Here is a 23,131-nt window from a genome sequence, read left to right on the forward strand (position 1 = left end):
TCTTGCAATTTCTATCAGTTTTGAGGAAGCAGTATTCTGCAAGTGATTTTTCAGTAAACCTCATATAAATTCTTATAAAAACTAAAAGATATTTTAAAACCTGCCCTAGCAGGTTTTGCTTAGTGGATAGAGCATAGGCCTGGGGACTGACAGGTCTTGGGTTTGATTCTGGTCAAGGGCACATGCCCAGGTTGCAGGCTCAACCCTCAATAGGGGGCGTGCAAGAGGCAGCTGATCAATGATTCTCATCATTGATGTTTCTCTCTCTCCCTTCCTCTCTGAAAGCAATAAAAATATATTTTAAAATAAAATCTATGTAGCAAGTGAATAAAATTGGAAATGGGGGAATCTTGATTAACTAAATTGTTTTATGGTAAAATACATGCTCAATCAAATGGCCATATTATAATTTATAGGATTCTAGAATAATATTCAGTACTTGAAGTTTTGGTTTATTGAACGATAGCCTATTGACTAGTTATTATTACTCTCAAAATAATGGCTATATCATTGAATACTTTGGGGGCATAGATCTCCATTTTTTTAAATTGAATATGCTGTGTCCATTTGATCATGAGCAGAAACTGTGCCCTGATACATTTTCTTTCTCTTCTCTTCTGAGAAGAGAAATAGTGGTCTATTCCAGGTATATTATGTAGTCATATGCTATTTGTCAAGTTTCACCACTGTAAAGTTACAATTTTTCTCCTTGGAATTAATAACACTTCAAATTTACCTGATTTGCTATTTATGGCTTTTGTATTTTGTGCCGTGATTAAAAAGACCACTTTCATTTGAAGATTATAAATAAGTTAAGAGAGACCGTCTTCTGGAACTTTTTATGCTCATATTATTACATTAAACATTTTTATTAGAAAAGATCCAACGTTTCCTACTAATTCCACGGGTGGACAGCAAAATACTGTCTCGTCTGCCAACCCCACGGGTCCTCTGAGGGCAGCGGGGTGGCTCCTGCACTGTGCCCTGGAGGAGGGCTGCTCCGGGCCATCCGCTTGCACCAGGCGCCATCCGCCATCCTCACTTGGAAAAGCCGGGAGTGTCGGCACCAGGTGTTGTGCGGTTTAATAGTTCAGGTGTGACTTCTGTCTTTAAGAAGTCTTAAGGCCACCTGTGTTTTGTGTTTCCAGTGCTGATGTGAAGTCCAACCGCAGGCCCCCTGCCCACCAAGAGAAGGCGCTCCGGAGCATGGGTGAGAGGCCGTGTGGTATCCCCTGTGGGCACCACAGAGTTGACAGTGAAGTAGGGAAGCTTTCCCGGCCGCCGGTTCTGGATGCCCTTTTCCCTCATGGTTTTCTGTGGCATAGCCACGCTCAGGACGATGACGATGCTCTTGCTGTCTTTGGTCTTGACTCACTTCAGCTCCGGCTGCTTCAACTGGTCGCCATTCTGGCGCTTTGTGGGCTGGGAAGCCGAAGCTGGTGCGTGTGTCGCCAGCAGGTGCAGAGGACTTGGCTGCTGCGTTCTTCCCTGGCTGTGCACTGCGGGCATTGGCGCCACGTGAGTCCTGTTTGCATTGCAGTTTTCATTGGTAGCTGGTGCTGACCTACAGGTGCCTGTTGCATGACGCTGACTGTCTGGACAGGGGTGGGCTGTGCCATCTGAATCCAGGGTGGCCTGGATCGTCGCAGGAATAGGTTCCACTTTCACTTGTCGGTGATCTTCATTCTCCTGACTCTGCCTTAGGAGGGGCCAGCACGGCCCGCTGCCTGACCTGGGCCTGCCCGGTGACAGGGCATGGGTTCGCCGAGGCCAGTCCCGCCACGCTGGTGACAGACACTGCTGGATCTGGTGGATGACGTGAACCCACTGCACGGCAGGCTGCTGGGAGGTTGAGGTCAGGGGGCAGCAACAGTGTGGGTGATGGGCTTGATCTTCAGGGGCAGCTGCCTCCACACAGCGACTAAAAGGTGCACTCAGCAAACCACGCCTCCGCCAGGACAGCCAGTGCGCTGTGAGGCTCAGGCTCAGGCTCAGGCTCAGGCTCCAGGGAACCTGCGAACCTTCCCTGGGCAGGCTCTCGGGGGTCTGGGCACCACTGCAATGATGAGATGGGTCTCAGGGGGGTTCGAAAGCAAGGCACACCCCAGTGATGGCAAACCTTTTGAGCTCAGCATGTCAGCATTTTGGAAAACCCTAACTTAACTCTGGTGCCCTGTCACATATAGAAATTTTTTGATATTTGCAACCATAGTAAAACAAAGATTTATATTTTTGATACTTATTTTATATATTTAAATGCCATTTAACAAAGAAAAATCAACCACAAAAATGAGTTCGCGCGTCACCTCTGACACACGTGTCATAGGTTCGCCATCACTACCCTAGGCTATCTTTTCCTGAAAGCCTGCTCTGTTCATTTGCTTTCTGAGGCAGGATCTATCCTCCAGGATGAGCCTTGGCCTGGTTCTTCCTAGGAATGTGGTACTTGGATGAAATAACGATTCAGAGAGAGATTGTGGTGAATTGAATCCCGCCAGCCCTCGTCCACAGTCCTGTACTGCAGATAATTTTTAGTGATGTGAGTATAAATTCCATTTAGGGCAGTGGTTCTCAACCTTGGCTGCACATTAGAATCACCTGGGAATCTTTTTAAAATCCTGATTTCTGGGCCTCATCCTCTGGAAATTCTGTTGTTGTTTTTTTGTTATGGGGTGGGGCCACAACATTAGTAACAAAGAAACAGAATTTCTGGAGATGAGGCCCAGAAATCAGGATTTTAAAAAGATTCCCAGGTGATTCTAATGTGCAGCCAAGGTTGAGAACCACTGATTTAGGGTAAGCTGTTTATCAGGAGCCATTGTAATTGCTTATATGAATAAGTGTGTATAGGAATAAGGTGGCTTTGAGTCATCCTTTCGGCTGTCTCCACCTGAAGCTTCCTTTTCATTTTCTGACTGCAAGTTGCAATCATTAAATTAATGTCAGGTGCTATCACACGGCCCTTTTTCTACTGAAGATCCTGCTCCCCAGGGTCTGGATGCCAGGAGTTTGCAAGCACTGATGGTTCCCATGGGGGAGGGCAAGGGGCTGATGAGGTGGGCCATGGTGTCTGGAATGCTGATGGTCAGGGGCGAGATGTGGGCCTCCACGGCTTCACCCGGGATTCGAGCACCTCCTGCCTCTCCCTCTTCTCCACGGATGGCAGTGAACTTTTTCTTCATGTTTGTGCTCCCATGCCTCTGTGACACACATTGGAGAACACGCCTTTCTTGCCAAGGCAGTGCAGGTAGAAGTTGCTGCTGGCTACTGGGTCGGCCGGGCTGCAGGAGGGGAGGGCTGGGTGGCCACTGCCATAGCCACTGCCCAGGAGCATGAAAATCTCCAGATGGCACCATGAGAGGAAGCTGGAGTGGGCCAGGCTGTCCAAGCCTTGCGAGGAGTGGAGGCCAGTGGACACCGAGCGCTTCTTCATCAGGTACTGGAACGCGCTGGCCTGCCGCTGCCTGGGGCCTGCACGGGTCAGTGCCTCCAAGGAGCTGAGGCCCAGCCAGGCTGCTGGCCACGAGCAATAGTGATGGCCAGATTTTAAGACTTAACATCATTCTATTGCTTTCAATAATTTATATTTAGCTTTGTTCATTCTTTTCTAAAAGTAGTTGTTCTTCTGTTAAATTATATTACTTTTTGGTTCCTTTGCACCATTTCCATATAGTGTTCAGTACAGAAATATGTTGGTGAACATGGTTTCCCCCTGGCCCAGGCAACCACAACTGATTGACGCTGGCGTGAGGGTAGTGTTAGTGAGGCACATGAGGTCTGCTCCAAGCCCTAGTCCTATTCTAGTTAGGTGCGATTTGAACCTGGGAATAGCTCTCCTCTGAAGTTATAATTGACTTTCTGTATGTAATGCACCCTCCAGGCTCTGAGGCAAATAAGAAATTTGGAGTCACAACAGGCATTCAGTAATACTGGTTGGTGAGGTATATCAAAATAGGACTTCTTGAGCCAACTGGGAGCCAAGTCTAGAACCTCCCAATTTTGTTGACTGTTTTTCCTTAACTCCTTACTACTCACCTGTGAATGATTTCTTTCAAATGAAGCAATGGAGTAGTGGTTTGCAACCTTCATTGTGTATTAGAGTCACCTGGGATTTAAAAAAAACAATAGCTGTCCAGGTCCTAGTGCCAGAAATTTGGTTTCAATTTGTCTGGAGTGGGACTCTGATAGTGATAATTTTCAAAAGCTCCTGGAGGTGCTTAATTTGCAGCCAGAGTTGAAAGCCATTGTAAAAGAGAATAAATCATGAGGAAAACGCATATTCAGGAGTGACGGTAAGAGAATACTGGCTTAACACTACTACAATTCAGGATAAATGAAAGTAAATTATTTCTGTTTCACTTGGAGCCACAGGAAAAATTATTTTGAGTTAAACTATTGTCCAGTGTAGCTATTGAATAAACATGCATTTCTTCTGGGGAATAAAAGTAATCTTTTCTTTGAAATTTCGTTGAAAACTATTAAAATCTTACCTTTACAGTCAGCTCGATTTGAAGTAATTTACTCTATCAGTAATTTACTCTTCATTGATTCTTGAAGAAAAAGCTTGCTTTCAGATTTACTTGAAATTTGCAATCGTTATGGAGAAAAAGAGTTTAAAGTTAACTGTGTATTGAAAATCCCAAATATTTTTTTAAAATCCAAAACATACAGATTTATGCTCAGAGATTGGCCATATGTGTGGCTCTAGGGAGATGTCTATAGTTTAAATTTGCCACTTAACCTACTGTGCTACTTGGAAGGCTGTCTTAGGCGTGCTCTATGCATTCAATTTCTTTTAATTGATCTGGTTGGTAAATTAAGTATTCCAGCCTTTTTCTCTGATGAGAACCAATGCCACTTAGTAGACTAGAGCAAAATTTGTAAACTGAAAATTTAGTCAGATTCTATCTCATATGGATAGCGTTATCTCTTAGGAAATACTCCAGTCCTGGTAGACCTGATCGGATGAATAATTCTCAAAATGTTGTAAGACGGGAGAGGAGCAGTATCAGGTGTTATCTACGAAAGCTGCCCTACTAGCCACCCATACCCACAATAGATGCCTGTAGATACACAATCTGATATTAAATTGCTAGGTATTACTTAGCCAAGAAATAGAGCAACAGGTACAGATAGAATCAGGTGCTTCTTGGAATCCAGAAATTTATTCTGTTTTACAGGAAGAAAGGAAATAAGGAAAAAAGGGAGGAAAGAAAGATGGAAGGAATCATTTAGTTTATCAAACATTCCTAAAATGATATTTGTAATTCATGTTCCTCCATGGATAATTAGGATTTACAAAAATATAGATATTATATGTATATACAGTTTCAAGAAATGAAAAAAAATCTATATGTTATACTATCTATTAACCATGTTCTAAGAATTACTTTTATAGAAATATAAAAATTTAAAAAAATTTAAATTAAAAAAATTCTCATCAGTTGCTATCATATGTTTTTAATATTTTATGCAGTAATTCAAAAATGAAAATGATCACCACACTATCAAATTTCTATGTGGGATAACCTTGGTAAATATGTTATCAGATGAGTAAGCTTTTAGGATAGAGGGAATCATCAAATGCCAATCAATAATGTTTGCCCTAAGAAAGCAACATGTTTAAATAGAAAAATGTTGTTTCTTTCACATTTTTTATCAATGATGTAAGTTTTATATGTTCAGACTGGAGTGAAGCTGACACTTAAAATAGCCAAGATTGAATAATATTAACTTCCTTGGGTCAAATACTGGTGATTCTCTCCCAAGAAGATATTTGTCTTAGTTTTGAAAAACTAATGCTGAAGTATCAGATATTTCCCTTACAGCATTTTTCCTTCCATGTAAAATTCATTTTTTCATGCATTCATTCACTGTCCTAACATTTTATGTGTGTCTATACATACCAGAAATTGTAGTAGTAAGCTAAAAACTGTCAATGTGGTGAATACAGAATAGTGAGAGAAATAAAGACACAAACATTTAATTCAAAACTTTAATAATGCTATGAGTGAAAAATATAAGTTATTATGAAAATTTGGAAGACATCTAAGGTGGTAATCTAGACAAGTTTATATGAGAAAGTGATGTTTGAGCTCAGAATTAAAGAGGCATTTATTTAAAAGTTAGCATGTCACTCAGATAAATGGGATGTGATAAACGTTTGAAGTAGAAGGGAACATGCATGAGGCTGGTGGGCCAAGAGCAGGGAAAGAAGTACTAATGACTATGAAAGAATGTGCAGCAATATGTAAATGCCAGAAGGAAAACTTACTTTTATTAAAGGAAAATGATAGAAATGGAACCAGAGAGTGTCATTTTGTTGTCAGCATTGCATAAATTTTAATTTATAACTTTCAGCTTAAGTAATTTTTATTTATCCTTATTTTTATAAGTCTCATATTTCTGTTGTGTTTGCCAAGTGGCAGTAGTATGCCAAAACCTAAGCCATATTGGTTAAGTAGTAAGATTTAATTATAGATATATGTAACAACATTTTTCTCTTTGAAAACATTTAGGATACATTTTTCTATGCATTATAGCTAAATCATTGTCAAATGAATTTTCACAGAAAACATTAGAAAATTACTAAATATTTAAATTTGAAATTTCATATGATTGTCATAATATAAAGAATTTATATTGCCATAATATAAAGAATTCTATTTTACCATTAAAACATACTTTTATTTTTACGTATTACATGACTCATCTTGTTTCTATTACTTGGAAAACAAATGTTCTAAGAGTTTGTATTAGTTTGTGATTTAGTTTTGAAAATCTCTTTCTGCACTCCCTCATCATAATGCTAAAACTGAAAACACACCCTGTGATATCTATCTTTTATAATTTATAGTCTCCAGGATTAACAATTTTTTCAACCAATTATGAAATTACTGAAGAAAAACCAATGTTTGGAAGACTTTTTAAAAAAAAATCCTCACTAATTGATTTTAGGAAGAGAACAAGGGAGAGGGAGAGAAAGAGACAAACATCAGTGTGAGGGAGGAACATCTATCAGTTGCATCCTGTACACGCCCCAGTCATGGATCAAACCTGCAACCAGGTATGTGCCCTAACCAGGAATCCAACTCCCAGCCTTTCAGGGAATAGGAGGACTGAGCCGCATTGGCCAACGCAAAAAACCAATGTTTGGAATTACAGAGTTAGAAAGGCAAAATCCTGAGGCTTTTTAAAAAATTCTATTTATATTTTTCTATACAGTTTATTGAATGGTGTACTCTCCTACTAAGGTATTTTTGGTTTTCAACTTTAGGTCTGGAAAGTTTCATGAAGGATTAATGAACACATATTCACTGGACACTTTCTTTTAAATCATCACAGTGTTAAGTGGTGGAAAAGAGTACCATATATCATGATTTCTCCCCTCCATTAATTTACAATCTAACTAGGAAAGTACACTTAAAGACTTTAGGATTACAGATAATTAAAGGCCAACTGAAATATGAGTGAAGTCCTGAGGTACAGAGTTGAGAATCAGCAGGGAGAGTGTGGGCCTGGGACCACTGCCCTGACTAAAGGAAGATGTATTTTGAAAAGCCTTATGAAATAAGATTGATCAGAGAAGGGTCAGATTATAAGAAAGTGCCGATGCTATTTGGGACCTGCAGAGTGTGGTGTTAAGCAGATTAGAGATTTTTAGACAAGACTGACTGACAGGAAAGTGAGATAGGAAGAGAATCAGTTTCAGAAATGAAAGGCATAGTATATGCCAGGGCTGACAAGTATATATAAAGCAGTGGTGGCCCATTATATACTACTAGAGGCCCAGTGCTCGTGCACGAAAATTCGTGCATTGTGGGGTGGGGAGGGGTCCCTCAGCCCAGCCTGCCCCATCTCACAGTTCAGGAGCTCTCAGGGAATATCCTACTGATGGCTTAGGCCTGCTCCTTGTGCCTAAGCTGCAGGCTGGCCTCCCTCTGCGGGAGGTGACCTAGCTGATCAGGGGAAGGCACCGCCCCCATCACCCCACTACTGCTGCCATTGCCAGCTGTGGCAACTGCGAGGCCTGAGCCCCAGGCCTTGCAGCTGCTGTGGCTTTGTCTGGATGGATGTCTGGAAGACTTCTGCCCTAATTAGTATATTGCCCTTTTATTAGTATAGATAGCAGCTAAGAGATATGCTCACATCTGAGCTTTGAAAGGACGCTTTTTGTAGTATTTATTAATTTAGGGTCTAAAATTGGACTATCTGAGTTTAAATTCTGGCTCCAGCACTTATTAGCTGTGTGATATTAGACAAGCCCTATTTAAACTCTGTCTTTGTATTAATCAGTGACTATGTGTAAACAATTACAACAATGCCTGGAATATAATAAAGCCTAAATATATAGTACCTACTATTTCTTAAGCTAGCAGCAGTGTCTAAGTAAATAGATATAAATGTATTTAAGAAAGAACAAAAGCAGATGTAATACTGCATCTTTTATTTAAGGGAAGTGATAGTAATGGAATCAGAGAGTGGGAAAAAGAAAACATCACTATCTAAAGTAATAACCTTCAGTTTAAATATTGTGGGTGATAGCAATCACATGATTTGACAACTAAATTTTGCTCCAATTTAGTAACAGGGACAAATGACTTCCATGTGCACTTTACCCATAAAAGATGTGGAACTAGTTTTTAAAGTTTCTTCTAGTTCTTATTTTTGAGGTTGGTTGATGATGGGAACTCATAAGAGTACTTATCTCCTAGGCTTAAAAAATTCTATTCTCTGAGTATCAAGGAAACATCTCAATGACAGATTCTGGGGCATTGGTAAATATTGGAAGCGTTAAAATGGACAGTGTTATTCTTGCAATCCAATGGAAGGTGGAATCCACAAACTCATCAGTATGCGTGAGATCACTTGCATCAAAGGTATAAGAAATATTATAAAATGGATGATTTATGGAGTTAAAAAAATAGAAAAGGAAGCAAGAGCCTAGAAAAAGGTAAAAAAAAAAAAAATCATGTCTATTTCAGCTCTTTTCTTGGACACTGTCAAGGGGATACAGACTCAGGCATTTTTACAAAGTTTCTCCAAATTCTTTGTAGAAAAAGTATAGAAAGGTTACATGGACTACTAGGTGGATCAGTAACCGGTTGAAATTGTTTGAAGTTACTTTCAAATATTTGATATGGAAAGGGGAGAATTATTGATTCGAAGAGCTCTGTGGGATGGAATTCAAAGTGGAAGTTGAAAGCCATATGGTAGGAAAATTGCTGAATTAAGAGATACATGTTTAACAGAATTGTCTAACAATGATGTAGGTAACTTTAGGGGGTCATGGGTTCCCAGTGCTGATTATGTTAAAAGAAAATGGACACCCAGTGTCAGGGAACCATAGAGAGTGTGGCAGGGGTATTTATTGGTTTTGTCTGCGCGGCATGCTTTCCCCCCATGAATTGCATAGCAATAATGCTTCGCTATGAGGATTTAACCTGTCTTCATTGGAGAAGGTCTAAGAGTGACTATTAATGAATATTCTTTTCTCTCTTGGCCAAGATGGCAACTTGATGCAAGTCAATCAGAATCTCACTAGAATTTGAACTGTCAAGGTTCAAATTCATCCTTCAGGACAAACACATTGAAACAGCCCATTAGTTCCCACACCTGGATTTTCAGAATTGCTCTAGTTTCTGTCCTTTCCAGGAAGTGGCTTTTCAGTGTTTATCTCACTTTTCTAATCAACTCATAATATTACAAATCTATGAAGATTTTCTTTCTGTTGTTTACAACCACAGAATCCTGGTTAATACATATGTCAAGATGCACATTGGTGATTGAACTAAACCTGCTTTAAAGTATCTTTAAGTACAGACAGCCTATAATTCTCTAATTGAAAAAAATAACTACTTATATCTTTTTAATAGGAAAAACATTAGAAAAATAGGGGAATTAGAAAAAAATTGACTGGTTGAAAAATCCTAGTTATATTTTCTTATGCTTGTGAATTTTTATGAAATTAGTTGTAATTACCTGTTTATTTATTTAAAACTTTCTCTTTGGTCCCAATGTCCTACAATTGTTCTGGATTAGATCTGTGACATACTGATCTATAAATGATCAAAGGACCTAGCAAAGTAATTTCATAAAATCTGACATTATCTCCATCACTGTCAGCTTCAACAAATGAGCGGTCACATTTAAACTGCAGGCCAGGGGGACCCTGTCACTCACTCTTCCCTAGAACAAAGAGTGAAGAATTACCTGACTGGAAGCTCTCATTGTCAGATCCACAAAATGCTGTCTTGATGTATTTAAATATGTCATCTGGATGATTATTGGACATATGCAAATGCAATGGACAAGAGATAAGAAATCCGAAACAATTCCCTCAGGTTTGGTTCTTTTTAAAGAAAATGTTCTTAATATGTTCTTTCTGGCCTCTGCTTGGCTAAACCACACTCCATGACTGACCATGGGTGTTTTAAATCCTCAATTATCTGACCTCACACATTCATATCTTTCCTATTTTCTCAGAATCATCTTGGCTCCTGCCAATTCTGTCCTTTATGCTTTCTCTATTTTGAGTCTGCCATTTCTTAGCTGTGTTGATTGGACAAGTTTCTGTACTTTTTGATTTTTTTTTTTTGTTTCTATACTTCTTAGACACTGTTTTATCAAAGTTGTTTGGCTTACTCTAAGGCCTTAACCAGTTAACCACCATGATATTTTGAATTTAATTTAAAAAGGTCCGCCATTTGCGTCTATAGCAGCCGTGGGCAAACTACGGCCCGCGGGCCGGATCCGGCCTGTTTGAAATGAATAAAACTAAAAAAAAAAAAAAAAGACCGTACCCTTTTATGTAATGATGTTTACTTTGAATTTATATTAGTTCACACAAACACTCCATCCATGCTTTTGTTCCGGCCCTCCGGTCCAGTTTAAGAACCCATTGTGGCCCTCGAGTCAAAAAGTTTGCCCACCCCTGGTCTATAGACACTTATGGCGTACAAATGGTTAAATGAGACATGACAGGTAGCAAAGCACTATCTTCAGCAAATATGAGTTATTAAATTTGTATTAATATTGTCATTGACTTTATTTTAAAACAGAAAACAAAACAAAAATAGAATTAAATCTTCAGGCCTGGCCAGTGTGGCTCAGTGGTTGAGCATCGACCTATGAACTAAGAGGTCATGGGTGGATTTTAGTTAGGGCCCATGCCTGGATTATGGACTCCATCCCCAGAAGTGGGCATGCAGGAGGCAGCCAATCAATGATTCTCATCATTGATATTTATATCTCTCTCTCCCTCTCCTTTCCTCTCTGAAATCAATAATAATAAAAAATAATGCTAAGAAAAATCATCATGATAGGGGGCTATAAAGGGATATCTTTGTCTGTGTTGAGCTAATTTTCTGTTTCCTTATTTACTGCACAATCTATATTAATAAAATTATAATATGCTAATTAGACAGGAAGTCCTTCTGGACGAAGCCTGGGCTGCCCGGTCCTGGGTGCCTGCTGACGGCAGGAGAGAAGCCCGCGTCCTGGTGCCAAAGGGAAGCCGGTGCCGGCAGTCGGGGAAGGAAGGCCTACTCTTGCACGAATGTCATGCATTGGGCCTCTAGTTCACAATAAACCCCTCTCAAGTAAATCATTCTAAGCATGTATCTTTCTCACAACTACAACAGCTGAAGGCAAATTGTTAATACCAGGAATTAAGCCCAGCCGGTGGGGCTCAGTGATTGAGCATTCACCCATGAACAGGAGGTCACAGATCAATTCCTGGTCAGGGTACATGCCTGGGTTTCAGGCTTGATCCCCAGTAGGGGGTGTGCATGAGGCAGCTGATAGATGATTCTCATCACTGATGTTTCTGTCTCTCACTCTCCCCTCCTCTCTCTGAAATCAATAAAAAATGTATTTTTAAAAAGGAAGTTTTTTAAAATACCAGGAATTAATCATCTAGTTTTATATGAAATCAGTACAATTTCAATTTGGTCTCAGTTCATTACAATTAAAACATGTCTTGGATAGAAAAAGTAGGCCATGGGCGAAACTTGGACCCACCAGCTCTTTTCTTTTGCTGTGTCTATGGTACAAAAGAAGTAAAATGCTTGGAATGAATAACTGAAGCCTTTTAATTTATGTTGTGGGTTTTATCATATGAATTATCATGAAAACTCCATTGACATGAGTATTCTTAAAATATAAGGTTACGATATTTCTCATTTAAGATTAAATAAAGTCATAATTGTAGAATACCAGAAAAATTGAGATCATAGGTTCAGGGAGTTGGTGGTATCTAACTAATTGCAAATGTAAGCCTCCTACAGTTTTTATTTTGAGAAATTTTAATCATATACATAACATGAAAATTATATTTCTAACCTCTGGATTTCAATAGGAAAAAAAACCTATAATTTTCATCATAATCATTCTGTGAAGCTTTGACAATAGTATTAGAGTAAAAATTTATCGTTAACCTAAGATTTTCTAGATAAATAGAAGGAGAGTAATTAATACAAACTTAGAACTATATTTTAATATTGCTACTTTGTTGATAATTTCATTGTTAACTCCATTAATGTTATTGTAATGTAGTTAATGCATAATTACAATGCATATTGTTTGTAATTATGTATTGAGGTAAATAACTTATTTGGAATCAAATTTGATACGTAAAAAATGGAAACGGTTTATATTCATTATGAAATGTGTTAAGTAAATTTTTCTACATTCTGAAATTATGATATTTTATATGAATATTGGTTTTCATAATAAGTAAAAATAATAAGAGTAAATAATTATTGAGGCTTACTATTTCTGGCTTTGTGCCGCATGTATTGTGTTCAGTGCCCTTTGTTTCTATTATTTACCAGCTTTTATCTACTATCTTTTCTAGGAATTAGGAGTTATTTTTATCCTAATGTAGAGCATGAAAAATGATACAGATATGGTAACTTTGTTTTATTTAGTCTGAATAATATATTTTTATAGTGATATAACTTTGTGGGGGCTAAAAAAATATTAGTAGTTTTCCTCCCATCTTCTAACTGGGCCAATAATCAAATTAACAGAGACAGGTTAACAGTAGAAAAACAGTTTTAATACATGTGCAGGGGGAATTTTCATAGGCATAAAAATTCCAAAGACCGTGTGACCACATTGGGTATATAAGACATTTTTGGACAAAGGGAATAGGTGGGGAACAGAGTATTAGATTTCTTAGGTAGGAATGGGAGATTTACAGGTTTTTGAGGAAGAGCAGAACACATGTGCCAGGAAGTCCCCGGACTCTGCAGTGCCTGCCCTAGTGCTGGTATTTCCTCACTAGACTGAAGGGACAGTGGATAACCTGCCACAATCCTGACACGTGAAGCTGCATCTCTCAGGCTGTTCTCTGGCTCACCACACCTGGTAGTGGTCAGGGTACCCACAGTATGTCTAGGTGGTTGCTAATACTGCCATCATTGGGAGATAAGTTTAAAAAATCCTTTATTCTGCCATCCATACCAGAAAACTGATTTCATGCTTGTAATCTTTAAAGTCTTACAGGTATATTTAAGGTATGTGCAAAGATAGTTCAGGTCGTATCAGAAAGGATTAGTCCATTTGTGTAATCTTAATTTAGTCAGCAAACATGTCTGGCATATTTAATCTGTACCATGAACTGTGCACGGTGCCAGAACTGCAGAAATGAATTATTTTTCTTCTGACTGAAGAGCTCACAAATCCAGTAATGAAGATAGACAGATAGCCATGTAGACAAGCAGACAAGATACAGTGTGTGTGTGTGTGTGTGTGTGTGTGTGTGTGTGTGTGTGTGTGTGTTTAATTATACATATACTCTAGTAGAGGTATAGGAACTCAGAGGAGGGAGCAAATGAGTTGTATATCATGGCAAAGAGAAGATGCTATCTGAACTTGCCTTAAAATATTAGGAATTTATGAGGCAGAGATGGTCAGGAAGTCCAAGTTCGTGAGGAAACAGTATGTACAAGGAAGGAATGGAGCCCTGGCCTGTGTGGCTAAATTGGTTGAGCGTCATCCCATGCACCAAAAGGTTACCTGTTCAATTCACAGTCAGGGTACATGCCTGGCTTGCCAGTTTGGGCCCTGGTAGGGGTGCATATGGGAGGCAACCAACTTATCTCTCTTTTTTTCTCTCTGTCTCTCTATCGCCCCCCTTCCTCTCTCTCTAAAATCAATACAAACATATTTTTTTAAAAGAAAGGAATGAAGACATACAATATTTTCATTTGGGGACAGTGAGCAGCATTTTGCTTTTGGAAGATAGGGTACATGCAGGAGGGAGGGAAGTGTGCTTGGATGGCAAAGGTGAGAGTGAACTGTCACAGACTTGTGAGTTTTACTCATAGGAAAATAAATAGGGAAAATGGATGACATGGTTCTGAGATTCTAATGAACTAGGAAATGCAAGACTGACCTCATTCCTCATGCGAGTCTTTTGCAAGCATAAGATGCTATTTTGCCAATACTACAGAGTGTCAGTTTAACATATCGTGTCATCTCAGCTTGAACTCTGTCCCCTCAACCATAGCTACTTATGCAGAACAATCCTATTATGTCTAAAGCTAGCTTTGTTCTCAGATACCACAATATGAAAAAAGTTCTATTCCATTATTTAATTAGCTTCTCAACAGTGTATAAATAAATTAACTATATCCACTCAAGACCACAGTGGTAAGCAATGTCTGAGCTGAGGAAGGAATTGGTCAAACCTGTTCTTGAATTATTCTGTTACTCCTAAATTTGCCAAATATGTTTTTTACAAATATTCATTGAGTTTAATAGAACCCCTAAAAAATGTAATTGGCAACAACTCTTGCTGAAACTCTTTCATTTTTTCCAAATAATTTTGCAAACATATTTTTCTTTGCAATTTTCTGCTCATAATACCTCAGGTGTATATGGTGAATGACATGTATGCTTTCTCCATATCTGTTGAGTATTAAGCCAGGATTACGGGTTCTTACGGTTTTCACTTCAGCTTTAAATATTCAATTAGAGACAGAGTAAGAAAGTCACTATATTCAATTTATTCTATTGGGAAATAGCTGATAATTTCTAAGGAGTGAGAGAAGAAAATAGTTCCCAAAATATTATAAAGAAATCCTAGCATGAGGAGAATATGAGAGAGTAAAATGTGTAATATTGATATTAAGGAAAGAACAAATACATTACAATATTTAGCCCTGGTTCTTTAAAACATTTTCTAGAATGGCATTGTATGATTCTACTATTCTGCAAAGATTCACCTATATTAACTGGAAACAAAAATATGGGAAATTTTAATGTAGTGAGGTGAAGTGGAAAACACATATTGTATATTTCATTTCTATGACATTAAAATAAGACAAATCTATAGAGATTGAAAGTAAATTAGTGGTTAGATAGGGCGAGGAAACGGGGATGGGAGTGACTGTTAAGGGGTATTGCGTCCTTTTTCAGAAGGGTAGCATGTTCTAAAATTAAACTGGTTATGCTGCAGAACTTGGTGAATATACTAAAAACCACTAATTGAACATTTCAAAATGGGAATTTTTGTGGTATGTGAATTATATCTTAATAAAGTTGTTTTTAAAATGTAGAATGGTTCCCTGACCAGTGTGGCTCAGTTGGTTGGAGTGTTGTCCCATGCACCAAAGGGCCCCAGGTTTGATTCCCTGTCAGGGCACATACCCAGGTTATGGGGTCGAACCTTGGTAAGGGCGCATACAGGAGGCAACCGATTGATGTTTCTCTCTCCTCTCTCTCTCTCTCTCTCTCTCTCTCTCTCTCTCTCTCTCTCTCTCTCCCCCCTTCCTCTTTCTAGAATAAATTAGCATATCCTCAAGTGAGGATTAAAAATAAATTAGATAGCAAATATTGAATCACTCTTAATTTGCAATTTTTTTTTAATGCAAAGAATATATGTAAACAGAATTCAGATGAGCCACAGTGAGAACCTGGTTTCAAGTCTGTATTCAAGAGGCAACATTTACTATTCCTTTCCTTTTCTTTGAATAAGGTCTTTTTAAAATTTTATTTTTAATTAAATCTTTATTGTTGAAAGTATTACATATGTCTCCCTTTTTCCCCCATTGACCCCTTCTAGCCCACCCTAGTCCCTACCCCAGGCCATGAGGCCTTTTTGATGATTAATTCTATTCAATAGCATCATAAGTAGTTTAAAGTGTTCTTACCTCTGTCTTTGTGATTTGGCTATAGTGAAACATTACCTGTAAACTATGAAATCAAAACAATTTCTGGAAATTTAGGGAAGTAAGATTGCTGAATTTAGAGTTCAGATGAAAACAATCCTAGTGAAGGAGGGTAAGTAATGCTGCATTTGCAACTCTTTTCCTTGTGTTCTTTCTGATATCACTCTTTCCCAGTGCTGGGGTTTACATTATTTTGTTGATATATAAATAGCTGTGCTGGAAGAAATTATAACGTATACTATTTTATTGAAGAGTAAAATCAGCAGAGAATTTTGTGAGAGTTTACTCTTTGTGCTGGGCTTGAGAAATAGGTTGCATGTTCCCATGATGACATGAGGCATCACCATGTCAACTAAGTCTCCCAAGAATTTACAATTTGGACTGATAGCATTGCCTTGGTAATAACAGAGGCATAACGGATGCTAAGGGTAGGATATCCCAGCAGTCTAACATAAGTAAGTACATGTTAGGTTTTAACCTTTTTAAATTATTTGCTATTAATTTTTGTTATGTTTATATTAAAATGTTATGTACTCCTCATCAGCCATTCCCAAAATTTGAGCAAATGTGAGCTCATTAAATTGAAGAATGGTACAAAGACATTCTTATTTTATCAGTGGTTGTCACATCACATTTAAAACATTTATTTTCTTGTAGTACTCCAACCTCTGGAATAAAGCAATCACTGACATTCAGTCTTCATAGAGTCACCATTTAGAGGGAAATGAAATTTACATGTTTTGCAATGACATGTGTAAACTAAACATTGTCAGAATTTACTATTAACCATAATTATATTAAATCTTTTTTTTTTACTTCCTAGTATATAAAAAGGCACCAGATAGTCATTTATAGCAATGTCTTCAAAAAGGGGAATTGTCACATAGCAATATCTTCAAAGTTCATTCATTTAATCAAATATTTAATTAGCATCTACTGTATACTTATCTCTGGAATTGAATAGTTTTGTGGGGAAGAAGATGTTTGTGCTACATTGAGAATTATTATAGTTACAAGGAAATCAGTGAAAAGAAAGTTCAGTGTAAGCTGATTAGTTTTAAAAATGTATTAAAAACGAGGGAATTGGGCTGAGTATTAAAAATAGGTAGTGATAACCATGGATTTACAGGAGTGACAGGCACTGGTAGGAAGAGTTAAGATAGTGGTTCTCAACCTTCTGGCCCTTTAAATACAGCTCCTCATGTTGTGACCTCCAACCATAAAATTATTTTTGTTGCTACTTCATAACTGTAATGTTGCTACTGTTATGGATCATAATGTAAATATCTGATATGCAGGATGGTCTTAGGCGACCCCTGTGAAAGGGTCGTTCGACCGCCAAAGGGGTCGCGACCCACAGGTTGAAAACCACTGAGTTAAGATGTGAAAAAGGCTGCCCCACTCCCATAGGCTTTGCCTGAGATTCTTGAAGGATATCTCAGCTGCCAAGATCCCCTTGAGAGGCCTGGGCTCTCAACCCCAAGTCAGGCTCCCCAGCCCAGAGCACCAGAGCTAGGAAGAGGTGACCACATAGCTCCTGGCTGTGAAAATCAGTGCTGATTCTTTCTGCCAGGGAGAAACAAGAGTCTGCTAGAGACACAGGCACCCTCTTAAAGGGCCAGTGCACAAAATCTTGTTCACAGCCTCTCTCCTCCCCGGGCTCTGGTGGAAAGAGGGCAGGGTGGACTGGAGACTTGTGAGGACAGTCTGGGGTTTGTGGCTCTGGGGAGAAAGCTGGGGGGACAGGTATGGGGAACCCTTTGCTGAGTCCCTCTACCACACCACAGACACCATCTTTCTTGGGTGGAGTGCACCCCTTCTTAACAGCATCAGCCTGACGGAATGCAATAGCCCCAACCCTGGACTTCCTGCTCCTACCCTGCTGATTCAAAAAAATATATGCACCCCTATGTTTATTGCAGCGTTATTTACATAACCAAGATTTGGAAGCAGCCCGAGTGCCTTCAGTAGATGAGTGGGTTAAAAAGCCATGGTACATTTACACAAAGGAATACTACTCAGCCATGAAAAAGAAGGACATTTTACCCTTTGCAACAGCATGGATGGACCTGGAGAGTATTATGCTGAGTGAAATAAGCCCGTCAGAGAAAGACAAGTACCATATGTTTTCACTTATATGTGGAATCTAATGAACAAAATAAACTAACAAACACAATAGAAACAGACACATAGATGCAGAGAACAGACTCGCAGATGTTGGAGGGAACAGGGTAGGAGGGCAGGGTGAAAAAGGTGAAGGGATTAAGCCAAACAAAACAAAATGAAACAGAAAAAAAAAAACGCCTCATAGACAGACAATAGTATGGTGATTACCATTGGGTAAGGAGTTCAGGGGGAGGTAGGAGAGAGTAAAGGGAGGATAAATGATTACGGAAGGAAACTTGAATTGGGGTGCTGAACACACAATATAATATACAGATGATGTATTATAGAATTGTATCCCTAAAACCTATATAATTTTATTAACTGCCACGCCAATAAATTCAATTAAAAATTAATTATAAAAGCCACAAAAGTAGGTAGAAATAAAATACCTACTTTTTGTAACCCATACAGGGAGAAAATATTTATAATGCACATATCATACAAAAGATTCATTCAGACTAAAGCTTCTATGTTTCTATTTTAAAAAAAGAGAGATAACAGAAAAGTAGGACAAGAGGTAAATAGACACTTCACAAAGGAGGAAACCCAAAAAGCTGAAAACATTTTTTTAAATACTCAAAGCAGAAAATGCAAATAAAAATTACAGTATGATACCAATACATATCTATTAGAATAGAAGAAAATAAAGACAGGCAATGCCAAGTTTTTGAAAATATGTGACACTGCCAGAACTCTCATACGCTGCTTCTTTAAATACACATTTTTACAAACAATTTGTAAAAACTATTTGATTTGTTAAAACTGAACATATGGATACATAAAAATCACCAATTTCATTCTTAGATGTGTACCTAATATAGTGATAAGTTTACCAATGTGCAGGCACTAGAATGTTCATAAGGCCATTGTGTATAATAGCCACAAACTGCACATTGAACTCTTTCTTTTAAATATATTTTTATTGGTTTCAGAGAGGAAGAGAGAGAGAGAGAGAGAGAGAGAGAGAGAGAGAGAGAGGAGAGAGAGAGAGAGAGAAACATCAATGATGAGAATCATTGATCGGCTGCCTCCTGCATGCCCCCTATTGGGGATTGAGCCCACAACTAGTCATGTACCCTTGTCTGGAATCGAACCTGGGATGCTTCAGTCCGCAGGCCGATGCTTTATCCACTGAGCCAAACCAGCCAAGGCTGCACGTTGAACCCTTAATGATGCCCATCAACACTGGAAAGGATAAATAAATGTTAATATATTTCCATGACAATGGAAATATAGCAATGAGAGTAGTCCATAGCAATGAGAGTATCAAAAGCTGCATACAACAATTTGAACAAATCTCACAGAAATAATGTAAGTTGAAAGACATTTTAAGACTATGCACTTGCCGAAACCGGTTTGGCTCAGTGGATAGAGCATCGGCCTGCGGACTGAGAGGTCCCAGGTTCGATTCCGGTCAAGGGCATGTACCTGGGTTGCGGGCATATCCCCAGTGGGAGATGTGCAGGAGGCAGCTGATCGATGATTCTCTCTCATCAATGTTTCTAACTCTCTATCTCTCTCCCTTCCTCTCTGTAAAAAATCAATAAAATATATTAAAAAAAAAAGACTATGCACTTATATAAATTCCTATATTTATATAAAGGAAGGTGAAGGGATTAGTTAAAGAACATATATGCATAGCCCATGGACACAGACATGTGGGGCTGAGTGGAGGTGGGCAAAGTGGGGGGAATGGGGAACATCTGCAATAGTGTCAGCAATAAAATTAACAAATAAAAAAAGAAAAAGAAAGCACAAAATAGATCAAACTAATCTGTGGCATTAGAAATCAGGAAAGGCGTTACCTTGAGTGTAAGGGATAATAACTGAAAAGGAACATACAGGGAGGGGTTTTGAAAGTGCTGATAATGATCTATTTCTGATCTCAGTGCTGGTTACACAGTATGTTGAGCTTGAGAAAAGACATTGCGCCGTAAACTGATGACAGATGAACATTAATGTACGCAAATTGTAACTCAAAAAGGGGTAGAAGTTAGAAGTTTTTAAAAAGTGGAGAGATTACTTCATTAACATACTCCTCACAGGCAAATAATTTTCAGAAAAAAGTATTTTTAAAATTAAAATAAAGATGAAAAGACAGAACTTTAAATACTCTAAAAAATTTCCACAGAGTTAGATTTTTTTCTCACAGTTTATATATTGCAATCTGCTTAAGCTGATCTATTCTAAACAGCCTTTCACCGCTGTGACAGTCCAAAATTAACAACTCTTATTTATATATATACGGTCCTTCCAGGGGACATTTGAATCATGAAATATAGACAAAGATGTCTTCAATTTCACTTAAGTCTATTTGTTTAAATATTTATTCTTTGAACATCAGTAGAGCCATGTATAATATTTAAGGGGAATTATGAATCAAAATATGTCAGATTCCACAAAAGAGAGGAAGTCATTCAAACTTCTAGCAAAAACATGGGGAGCGGGGGGTGCAGGGTGTGCACTGCACGTGCACACTTTTATGCATTAGAGTGTTTCTCAAAAATAGAGACATAAGCTGGGGCCTAGCATCCTGCAAAATGATGCAAATTTGGTTGGAGGATTTCTTTTCTCACATGATGAAGAAAGTTTGATTTATGTTTTGAAGGAAAAACTTTAAATGCCAGTCTATGGCAGGACTTATTAAAAATTATCTTATATTCTTGGTTTTATAGGGAATGACATAATTTTCAAAGGTAATTGACAATGACCCCTATACGTTATAAAAATGTTTAATTAACAGCTTTTAAAATGCATTATATGTATTAGTATTTTTCAATTGTCAACACTGAAAGAAAATTTAACGTTTTCCTTGATAATCAAAGGATTTTTTTAATATTATATCTTATATACAGTAGGCAGGCCATTTCTGAATCTAGGTTTGAAAAACCTTTTTGAACAATTCTTTTAAAATTAAGTTTCATATCTTTGAATCCATGTATAATTTTAAATAATTATAAGGCATTATAAAATATTAAACATTTATAAAAGTAACAGTTCTCAACAGTTAAATATGAAAAAATAAACCAAAATATCCTGTCATTTTAACACAGCTACTTGACAGTTTTTCCCTAGTAGAATACATCCTAAAGACAAAAATAACTGCAAAAAATGTTTTAAACAGTTTTTAGCATTCATGTTGATGGCATATTATTGGTTTTGTTTATCTGAGACTGGTATATGTACTATGGCATAAAGCAAAAAACAAAGCACATGTAGTATTCTAATTCCATTATCCTTAAGGGTCCTTGAAAACCAAGATTGTCCATGTATAAAAAAGGAGATACAGATATAAAATAGAGGCTAGTTAAAAACCTTGTAGAGCTGAATTTGAATTGGAAGTATCAATATAAACTGGTAATTTTTTCTTAAAACTAAACAAAACAAACACTCCGGAGTTTTCCATTTAAAAGTCTAAACAATCCAGTAGCAATTAGCAGACTGAGAGACTGTTTTCTCCAAATAGGAAACCTCTTCAAAAGAAACCTGAGCTCCCTGGGAAATGGCTCATTCCAGACTGGAGGCAGAAAACATCTTCTTGTACCAGATAGCAAGGGAGCTAAAAAACACTATTAGGACTGTCTCAAAAGGAAGAACCTTGAAGAATCTCCAATTGGAAAATGATGGGAAAATAAAGCATCAATAAGGATAATTATTGCAATGTATTGAAACACATCAAATATGTTTAACTCTGAGTTCAGAATGACACTATAAAAAATACTGTCACTATCTGAAAATACTAGGAAACAAACTAATTTTGTGAAATGGTTGAATAATAAAGGGAAGGAATCAAGCATTTAATGCCTTTCCAATATGAATTATATCCCTGGGGGATGAAATATAGAAATAGCCCTAACCAGTTTGACTCACTGGATGGAGCGTCAGCCTGCAGACTGAAGAGTCCCAGGTTCGATTCCGGTCAAGGGCATGTACCTTGGTTGCGGGCATATCCCCAGTAGGGGGTGTGCAGGAGGCAGCTGATCCATGTTTCTCTCTCATCGATGTTTCTAACTCTCTATCCCTCTCCCTTCCTCTCTGTAAAAAATCAATAAAATATATTAAAAAAAAGAAATATAGAAATATTTCAACTAATTAATGAAAAGGAATTATGGTATCAGATTATCAATATATTGCAATCCCTAATGAACAGATAGATCTAAGCATTCATTCATGGCTACTAACAGCACAAATTAAAAAACTATTAAGTTCCTGGCCAGTGTGGCTCAGTTGGTTGGGTGTTGTCCAGTGATTCCTGGTCAGGGTACACGCCCAGGTTTCCTGCTTGACTCTCAGTAGGGGAAGTTCAGGACACATATAAGAGAAACTGCAGTTTGTGTCTGTCTGGCATAATGTTCTTCAAGTTCATTCATACTGTCCTGAATGACAGGAATTTCTTCTTCTTAAAGACTGCATATGTATATATACAATATTAACTGCATATATATATATATACATATATCACATTTTCTTTATCCATAACAAATACTTAGAATATTTCCATACATTGGCTACTATGAACAATGCTTCTGTGAATATGGGAGTGCAGACTTTAAGATAATGATTTTGTTTCCTTTGGATATATACCCAGAAATGAGATTGCTGGATCATATGGTAGTTCTAATTTTAAATACTTGAGGAACCTCCATACTGTTTCCATATTAGCTGTTTTAAAACTCTTTGTGGTATAAAATTTAAAACAAATAGATTTGTCACTTCTCGGCACTGTTTTAAATCTTGCCTAACAGCCTGGCTGGTGTGGCTCAGTGATTGAGTGTCAATCTGTGAAT

The 23,131-nt window shown here is 37.9% G+C and overlaps 1 protein-coding gene and 1 pseudogene across 5 annotated transcripts in view; one reads left to right on the forward strand and one right to left on the reverse strand.

Annotated features, from left to right (window-relative positions):
* The window catches only part of PRR16 (proline rich 16), a 233,090-nt gene that overhangs the window by 189,909 nt on the left and 20,050 nt on the right, over window positions 1-23,131 (forward strand). The gene's annotated exons all lie outside the window — the stretch shown is intronic.
* LOC118656523 lies at window positions 1,120-10,294 on the reverse strand (annotated as a pseudogene).

This window comes from Myotis myotis, unplaced genomic scaffold, assembly GCF_014108235.1.
Source record: "Myotis myotis isolate mMyoMyo1 unplaced genomic scaffold, mMyoMyo1.p scaffold_m19_p_5, whole genome shotgun sequence".
NCBI lineage: Eukaryota > Metazoa > Chordata > Mammalia > Chiroptera > Vespertilionidae > Myotis > Myotis myotis.